We start from the raw sequence: 10,497 nt of genomic DNA, 5'->3' as shown, positions 1-10,497 counted from the left end.
CCTGAGTTCCTTGAAAGTCAATACAAAAGAAATCTTAAATGTAAACTTTTAATTTGGTTACAAATATTAGATCTAAATTACATAAGAGCGACACAGTGCTCTGACATTCAAGTCACTGCTATTTTTCAAAACAGGTAGTTGATATTCAAAACTTTAGTCCCACTGTTCTTTAGACTAATTTAAATACTAATAAGATTTTACGAGGGAAAGATGCTAAATTTTTTTTTATCATTTTTAATACTTTTTGCCGTTTTGTTTATACCAGATTTTGCAGTAAATTACTATTATTCTAGTTATCCTCGATTTTTGGAACCAGGTTTCTGGTTTCTGGCATTTAATTTTAACTCTGTGATTGGAATCTGAATTAAAAGTAAAATCAAGTTGAAATATCATATTTCAGTAAATGCAAAGACATTGGATTATAACCAGCATTTAGTAGCTTTTCAACGGATATGCCCATTTTATTCAGCAAGGAAGAACTATGACACTTGGTTTATTCTCAACTGATCCCTTCACTATTCACATTTCTACAGTTGCAAGTGAAATATTGTTGTGCCTTGGTGGTTAGTCTACATTTTGACAATTCTTCGTATCAGTCTTGCGAAAATGTAAAAGAAAGAAAGTTTTATTTTGCATAATTGCAAAATATTCTAGGTTGTTGACAATCTAAATGCAAGCAGTTATCTGACTATGTATAGCGCCATACGGAAACTTTAAACGACACTCTGAAATATAACAGATCAAAAGAACTTTACCAGTTTCCATTTTTAGCTCGACTTTTCGAAGAAAAAGTAGAGCTATTGCACTTGCCCCGGTGTCGACGTCGCCGTTGGTTAAAGTTTTTGAAAGTCAAATATCTCTGTTACAATCCCCATAACTGTGGTTTGAATTTTGACTGAATTATGCCCCTTTTTAACTTAGAATTTTTTGATAAAGTCAAATATCTCCATTACTATTAAAGCTTTTGACTTGAAACTTAAAATAGTTATTTACTATCAAAGTCTACACCAGGAGAAACAATCCCCATAACTCTGATTTGAATTTTGACAGAATTATGTCCTTTTTTAGCTCACCTGTCACAAAGTGACAAGGTGAGCTTTTGTGATCGCGCGGTGTCCGTCGTCCGTGCGTGCGTGCGTGCGTGCGTCAGTCCGTAAACTTTTGCTTGTGACCACTCTAGAGGTCACATTTTTCATGGGATCTTTATGAAAGTTGGTCAGAATGTTCACCTTGATGATATCTAGGTCAAGTTCGAAACTGGGTCACGTGCCGATAAAAACTAGGTCAGTAGGTCTAAAAATAGAAAAACCTTGTGACCTCTCTAGAGGCCATATATTTCACAAGATCTTCATGAAAATTGGTCAGAATGTTCATCTTGATGACATCTAGGTCAAGTTCGAAACTGGGTCACGTGCCATCAAAAACTAGGTCAGTAGGTCTAAAAATAGAAAAACCTTGTGACCTCTCTAGAGGCCATATATTTCACAAGATCTTCATGAAAATTGGTCAGAACGTTCACCTTGATGATATCTAGGTCAGGTTCGAAACTGGGTCACGTGCCTTAAAAAACTAGGTCAGTAGGTGAAATAATAGAAAAACCTTGTGACCTCTCTAAAGGCCATATTTTTCATGGGATCTGTATGAAAGTTGGTCTGAATGTTCATCTTGATGACCTCTAGGTCAAGTTCGAAACTGGGTCACGTGCGGTCAAAAACTAGGTCAGTAGGTCTAAAAATAGAAAAACCTTGTGACCTCTCTAGAGGCCATATATTTCATGAGATCTTCATGAAAATTAGTCAGAATGTTCACCTTGATGGTATCTAGATCAAGTTCGAAAGTGGGTCACATGCTGTCAAAAACTAGGTCAGTAGGTCAAATAATAGAAAAACCTTGTGACCTCTCTAGAAGCCATTTTTTTCATGGGATCTGTATGAAAGTTGGTCTGAATGTTCATCTTGATGATATCTAGGTCAAGTTCGAAAGTGGGTCACGTGCCTTCAAAAACTAGGTCAGTAGGTCAAATAATAGAAAAACCTTGTGACCTCTCTAAAGGCCATATTTTTCATGGGATCTGTATGAAAGTTGGTCTGAATGTTCATCTTGATGATATCTAGGTCAAGTTCGAAACAGGGTCATGTGCGGTCAAAAACTAGGTCAGTAGGTCTAGAAATAGAAAAACCTTGTGACCTCTCTATAGGCCATACTTGTGAATGGATCTCCATAAAAATTGGTCAGAATGTTCATCTTGATGATATCTAGGTCAAGTTCGAAAGTGGGTCAAGTGCCGTCAAAAAGTAGGTCAGTAGGTCAAATAATGAAAAAACGTTGTGACCTCTCTAAAGGCCATATTTTTCATGGGATCTGTATGAAAGTTGGTCTGAATGTTTATCTTGATGATGTATAGGTCAAGTTTGAAACTGGGTCAACTGCGATCAAAAACTAGGTCAGTAGGTCTTGAAATAGAAAAACCTTGTGACCTCTCTAGAGGCCATACCCTTGAATGGATCTTCATGAAAATTGGTCAGAATGTTCACCTTGATGATATCTAGGTCAAGTTTGAAACTGGGTCACGTGCCTTAAAAACTAGGTCAGTAGGTCAAATAATAAAAAAACCTTGTGACCTCTCTAGAGGCCATACTTTTCATGGGATCTGTATGAAAGTTAGTCTGAATGTTCGTCTTGATGATATCTAGGTCAAGTTTGAAACTGGGTCAACTGCGGTCAAAAACTAGGTCAGTAGGTCTAAAATTAGAAAAATCTTTTGACCTCTGTAGAGGCCATATTTTTCAATGGATCTTCATGAAAATTGATCTGAATATTCACCTTGATGATATCTAGATCAGTTTCGAAACTGGGTCACGTGCGGTCAAAAACTAGGCCAGTAGGTATAAAAATAGAAAAACCTTGTGACCTCTCTAGAGGCCATATTTTTCATGAGATCTTCATGAAAAATAGTGAGAATGTTCACATTGAGGATATCTAGGTAAAGTTCAAAACAGGGTCATGTACCTTTGAAAACTAGGTCAATAGGTCAAATAATAGAAAAACCTTGTGACTTCTCTAGAGACCATATTTTTCAATGGATCTTCATGAAAATTGGTCAGAATTTTTATCTTGATATCTAGGTCAAGTTCAAAACTGGGTCACATGAGCTCAAAAACTAGGTCACTATGTCAGAAAATAGAAAAAACGACGTCATACTCAAAACTGGGTCATGTGGGAAGAGGTGAGCGATTCAGGACCATCATGGTCCTCTTGTTAACTTGGAAGTTTTTGTTAAAATTTTTGATAAAGTCAAATATCTCTGTTACTATTAAAGCTTTTGATTTGAAACTTAGAATAGTTATTTTCTATCAAAGTCTGCACCAGGAGAAACAATCCCCATTACCCTGATTTGAATTTTGACAGAGTTATGTCCCTTTTTAACTTGAAATTTTTTTACTGGCAAAGCTCTAATTCAGAGTCAAGCACTGAGAAAAGTCGAGCGCGCTGTCTTACGGACAGCTCTTATATGTGATCTTGTATGATACTGTTTGAAAAGCGGTATGATTTTAATTAACAACAATGTAACTGTGTTTCCTGCCAATCCAAATATCTTTAAGCTTGCCTTGAGTTTTTTATTATACGCCCGAAGGGACATATTATGTTATGACGCTGGTGTCCGTCCGTCCGTCCGTCCGTCCGTTAGCAATTTCGTGTCCGCTCTGTAACTCTTGAACCCCTTGAAGGATTTCAAGGAAACTTTACACAAATGTTCACCACACAGAGACGATGTGCAGACCGACAAGAATTTGATAAAAGCTTCTGATTACAGAATACTAGTCTCGACTGCAAGCCCGACTTTATTACACAGACTCAAATTTACCGTATGCGTGCCTCTACGTCTCAAGTAGTTTATCATGTTTATCATGTTTATATGATCAAAACTGAGGTGGAACTAGACGCGATTTAAACTTCATGATTTATCGTTTTACATACACATTTTTTATACGCCCGAAGGGACGTATTATGTTATGACGCTGGTGTCCGTCTGTCTGTCCGTCCGTCTGTCCGTTAGCAATTTCGTGTCCGCTCTGTAACTCTTGAACCCCTTGAAGGATTTCAAGGAAACTTTACACAAATGTTCACCACACCGAGACGATGTGCAGAGCGCATGTTTTGGATGTCTCGCTTCAAGGTCAAGGTCACACTTAGGAGTCAAAGGTCATATCACTTTGTTTCGTGTCCGCTCTGTAACTCTTGAACCCCTTGAAGGATTTCAAAGAAACTTGACACAAATGTTCACCACACCAAGACGATGTGCAGAGCGCATGTTCCGGATGACTCGCTTCAAGGTCAAGGTCACATTTAAGGGTCAAAGGTCATATATGACTTTGCTTTGTGTATATTGCTCTGCATTTTAGTGATCTTGTTTTTATTTGGCAGATCTCTTTTTTGTACTTACAATAATTTTTTTTTTTGAATTACTTCCCTTTTATGTTACTATAAATAGCTTATTTTGAAACTTTTTTACTATTGGCCGTAGGGAAAAACCGAGACCACTTTTCTGTGGTACAACATGGATGGTACCTCTAATTTTAAGGTGTATTTTTATATACCTATACCTGATAAGGATTTTTTTGTAGACTTTGATTTTTTTTTTTGTGGACTTAGATTTGTTTTTTGAAGTTTTCCTTTTGTTGTTCCAGTCCTTTGGGGCTACAACAGTCAAGTTCTTAAAATTTTGCTCCAATCCTATGATGTAAGCCTTCGGGCGTATATTGCCCCGCTTGGCGGCGCTCTTGTTTGAAATCTTAAAGTTGATAATTTGATATTCTACTAGTATGTTTCAATTTTCTAAGTGCAGATGCATCTAAACATAGCTTTTACCACATGTTGGCTCATTATGTCTCCCACCACACAGTGGTGTGGGAGACATATTGATTTACTCCAGTCTGTGTGTGTGTGTGTGTGTCTGTCTGTCACAAAGCTTGTCCGCACTCTAAGTTGAACATTTCTCATCCGATTTTCACCAAACTTGAACAAAATGTGTTTGACCATAAGACCTCGGCCAAGTTCGATAACTAGCTAAATCGGTCCAGGCATTTTGGAGTTATGGCCTTTGAATTACCTAAAATCGGTCTTTTTTACTCTTGTCCGCACTCTAATTCGAATATTTCTCATCCAATCTTCACCAAACTTAAACAAAATGTGTTTGACCATGAGACCTCGGCCAAGTTCGATAACTAGCCAAATCGGTTTAGGCATTTTGGAGTTACGGCCCTTGAATTATCGAAAAATTGGCCTTTTTACTCATGTCCGCACTCTTAATCAAACATTTCTCATCCGATCTTCACCAAACTTGAACAAGATGTGTTTGACTATGAGACCTCGGCCAAGTTCGATAACTAGCCAAATCGGTTTAGACATTTTGGAGTTACGGCCCTTGAATTATTGAAAAATCGGCCTTTTTACTCTTGTCCGCACTCTAAGTCGAACAGTTCTCATCCGATCTTCACCAAACTTGAACAAAATGTGTTTGACCATGAGACCTCGGCCAAGTTCGATAACTAACTAAATCGGTCCAGGCATTTTAGAGTTACGGTCCTTGAATTACCGAAAAAATCCGTCTGTTTACTCTTGTCCGCTCTCTAAGTCGAACATTTCTCATCCGATCTTCACCAAACTTGAACAAAATGTGTTTGGCCATAAGACCTTACCCAAGTTCGATAACTAGCCAAATCGGCCCAGGCACTTTTGATTTATGGCCCTTGAATTACTGATTCGATCCACTCATCCAGACCATCTAATTGGATCCACTCGTCTAAAACATCTAGAGAAACTAACATTTTTCAGAGGGGCAGTTGTGGGAGACATGCGCTTTTCTCAAAAGCATCTCTAGTTTATACACTGTAACTTTTCTTCTACATACACATCGCCTAGACTCGCTTAATTGCCTTATTACAATTGGGAAGTACTTTCAAAAGAGGCATACATCTAGAGACATTATCCTGCTTTAAATAAAAACTTGCAAATTGGTCACAGTAATCAGAAAACCAACCTGATGTCAATCAAGAAGGACCGTCCCACATGCTGTCAAGATCTTTATCATATCCGGGCACAAAAAGAATTAATTGAATCATTATGTATATAATACCAAATTACATTATAGAGCACTGACTGTCTTTTTAATCTTTTAATCAAACCACATCTTCTCATTGTTTGTATTAGCTCTTCAGTGAGAGTTTTAAGCTTTTACTTTCACTTGCAATGTAATAAGAATAATATAATGAATATGTTTAGAAATGAAGTTTTCATTCATTTCATTATGGAACCAACTGGCAGGAAATGTGTGAAGAAGTCTTTTAAAAATAAAACAAAGAATAAAATTCAATTTTGTCCGATATTTTATTAGAAAGAACAATTATAACGATATCAATATCTCCACCCAGCTGTCATTTTAATTATTAAGCATAAGAAAACTGTAGCACCATTTTGTAGCCGGTCTCATGGTGAGCTTTTGTGACCGCTCAATGTTCATCGTGCGGCATGCGTCGTGCATCCGTCAACAATTTCTAAAAAAATCTTCTTGAAAACCACTGGGCAGAATTACACCAAACTTCAAAGGAATGATCCTTGGGTGGCTCCCTTTCAAAATTTTTCAAAGAATTTAATTCCATGAAGAATTCTGGTTGCCACGGCAAAGGAAAATCTTTAAAAATCTTCTTGTCCGAAAACGCAAGGCGTAGAGTCTTGATATTTGGCATGTGACATCATCTAATGGTCCTCTATGAAGATTTTTCAAATTATGCCCCTGGGGTGAAAAGAGGCCTCACCCCGGAGGTCACAAGTTATACATAGACTTATATAGGAAAAAACTTCTAAAATCTTCTTGTCTAAAACCACAAGACCTAGGCCTTTGATATTTGGTATATAGCATTGCCTTGTGGTCCTCTACCAAAATTATCCAAATTATAACCCTGGAATGAAAAGAGGCCCCGCCCCGGTCTCGAGTTTTACATAGACATATAGGAAAAAACTTTAAAAATCTTCTTGCCTTAAACTGCAAGGCCTAGGTTTTTGATATTTTGTATGTTGCATTGCCTTGTGGTTCTCTACCAAAATTGTTCAAATTAAGCCCCAGGGGTGAAAAGAGGCCCTGCCCTTGGGTTCCCAAATTTAACTTAGACATATAGGGAGAGAAAAAATCTTGTCTGAAAGTTCAAAGCTGAGGCCTTTGATATATTTGGTATGTAGCATTGCCTAGTGGATTTCTAACAAGAGTGTTCAAATTATGCCCCCACGGGGTGAAAAGAGGCCCCGTTATAAGTTATATAGGAATAAATACTTAAAAAATTATCAGATCTTATTTCCTAGACTGTTTAATGATAATTACCTGATGACCATAAGTGATTAGGGGTCACTTGACTGTGACCTTGACCTACTGACCTACTTTCTTGTATTTTTTAAGATACAGCCTTTAAATTTAGATGACATGTACAATTTTGCACACCGGTCTTAAAACTGACTTTCAGTGACCATGAATGTGACCTACTTTCTAATATTTTAGCCTCAGTGTGCCATTTTAAACGTGGTTCATATTACCCAGGTGAGCGATTCAGAGTCATCATGATCCTCTCGTTGAGAGAAAAAACAAGGTTATCACTTGATGTCGGCATTGATTAAAATTTTTGTTTAGGTTCATCTTTTCTCAAAAACTATAAAAGTTATGGCTTTGAAACTTTGCACACTTGTCATTCATCATTAGGTGACTATGTAGGCCAAGAACCATAACTCTGAATTGTGTATTTTATCCGAATTATGGCCCTTTTTGTACTTAAAAAGTTTAGTTTCTTGCTTAAATTTTTTTTTAGGTCTACTACTTCCCAAAAACTATAAGAGCAACAACTTTGCATATCTTTTTGTCATCATTAGATTAGTAGGTAGACCCAGAACCATAACTCTAACCTGCATTTTGTTAGAATTATGCCCTTTTCTGTAAATAGATAATCAGAACTATAACTCTTTTCTTACATACTGTCCAGCACTTACAGACGAGTGATCACACTCGCAGGCAGTGTTCTTGTTGTCAGTAACCATTGGCTGGAATTCAGCAAAAAACTTCATAGCAGGCTTCACTTCCAAAAGGACATATTATATAGCATTTTATCTTTTTGTTTGTTTCCCGAGATGTTTTATCTCAACTTTAGAAGAATAGTCTGAGCTATTCTACTCACACTTGCATCAGCTTCACACCTTGGTTCAAGTTTTGCATGCAAGTACATATGGCTATCATTTAAAGACATATAGCTTTTATGGCCAAATTATGCCCATTTTTGGACTAGAAGTTTTGCATGCATGTTACTATCTCCAAACCTGATGCAGATATTGAATTGAACTTTACAATGTGTCTTCGGGGTTATAAAAAAGCATCAAGTCCCATAACGCTGACGTGCATTTTGGCCAAATTTTGCCCCTTTTGGTTAAGTTTTGCATGCATGTACACAAGTACATACAGCTATCATTTAAAGGCATATGACTTTGCAACTTAGTTTCTCTCTTTTTAGGTCAGTTACCAACCTCACTTGGTCAGGTCCCATAACTCTGACATGTATTCTGGCCACATTATGCCCCCTTTTTGGACTTAGAAAATCCTGTGTTAATTTTTGCGTGGAAGTTACTATCTCCGAAACTAATGCAAAATATTGAATTGAAACTTCACATGTGTCTTCAGGGTTATAAAACTAGGCAATAGCATCAAGTCCCATAACTTTGACTTTCATTTTGGCCAAATTATGCCCCCTTTTGGACTTGGAAAATTCTAGTTAAAGTTTTGCATACAAGTTACTGTCTCAAAAACTAATGCAAATATTGAATTGAAACTAAACACGTTTCTTTTGGTTATAAAACTCATAGCATCAAGTCCTTTATATCTGACTTGTATGTTGAAAAATTATGTCCCCTTTTTAGCTCACCTGAACCAAAGGTTCAGGGTGAGCTGTTAATATAGGTGGATGGTCTGGCTTCAGTCATCCATCGTCCACATTTTCACTTAAACATCTTCTCCTCAGAAACTACTGATCAGAATAACACCAAATTTGGTTTGTAGCACCATGGCGAGGTCCTCTATCATGTTTGCTCAAATGGGAGGAGGGGGGGTGGGGGGAGGGGGTGGCAATTGACCCCTTTTTGGGGCTGCTAGAGATGAAAATAGAAAAACCTTTAAACAAGTTCTTCCATGAACCGCTTGATGGATCTTCATCAAAGCTGCTCTGTAGCATCATTATATTGTCCTCTCCCAAGTTTGTTCAAAAGGGGGCACTTGGCCACTTTTATGGACCACTTGAGCTAAAAATAGAAATACCTTTAAACAACTTCTTCTCATAAACCACTTGATTGATCTTCATCAAACTTGGTCTGTAGCATGATTATATCGAGGGCTGAACGCAACACTGCTCTAACTCAGTTTTTTTAAATTTTACATGAAGCTCAAAAAACTCCCTCACTTTAACAAATTTGATGTTTTTGCAAATATTTTTTTAATATATTGTGTGATAAAAATGATAATTATACACAGATAATGTTTTATATGTAATGGACAAATAGTAAAAAAGAATTTTAAAAGGTTGTGAGTTAGATCTGTTTTCCAATTATAAATCGTCAGATTTTTATAGCTGAGTTATAGCAAAACTGGTGTAACTTGAGTTAGACCAATGTTGCATTAAGGAAATCACTTATAGTAAAGTAAAAGGCAAAAGGTAAACCGTGCTATTTGTGGAAAAATGACAATGAAGAACTAATAACTGGAATCAAATCTATTTGTATAAACAGAAATGACAAGTTTTACAAATTAAAGAAACTTCAACTGATTTCTGGTTAAAAGTAAACATCCTGGTGGACATTTATAATTTCATTTTAATAGCTGGTAAAAACCAGTAATTTGATGAAATTTAAAAATCTTTTACCATACTCTAAGGCTTTTGCTCTTAGGAAATACATGATGAAACTTCATATTACAATTAAAGAGCATATGGAATGTCAGCGGAGAAAAGGGACTTTATGGCAGAGAATTAGTACTTAAATTAAGTGAAAATTTAGAAACGTAATGAAAAAATGTGTAAATATTCTCATTAAACATGTATATATCTGATGAGAAACATGTTGTCTTCTTAATTTTTTGTGTAACTTGTAGGTATTTTTAAAAATATAAATACTGTTGCCATGGCAACAGCTGTTCTCTGATAACCCTTGCTTTAATGAAGGTTACCATGTATGGATATGTTTTAACCCTTAACCTGCTGGAACTGACTTTTATTAGTCCTTTGCCACCTGTGTAGACCCAGATCATCCGGCTGATTGGGGTCTACACTTTTCACTGTCCAATCAGTAGGAAAAGGTTAACGGTCCATCCAAGCAACGAACAGTGTAGACCCTGATTAGTCGGCACAGTTGCAAGCAGGCTAATCTTGGTCAGCCAGAAAACATACACTGGTCGCATTTTGAAGGACACTTTTTTCA

This window comes from Mercenaria mercenaria, chromosome 14 (assembly GCF_021730395.1).
Source record: "Mercenaria mercenaria strain notata chromosome 14, MADL_Memer_1, whole genome shotgun sequence".
In the NCBI taxonomy this organism is placed as follows: Eukaryota; Metazoa; Mollusca; class Bivalvia; order Venerida; family Veneridae; genus Mercenaria; species Mercenaria mercenaria.
The sequence above is the reverse complement of the archived record's forward strand: the minus strand, read 5'-3'. Positions refer to the sequence as shown.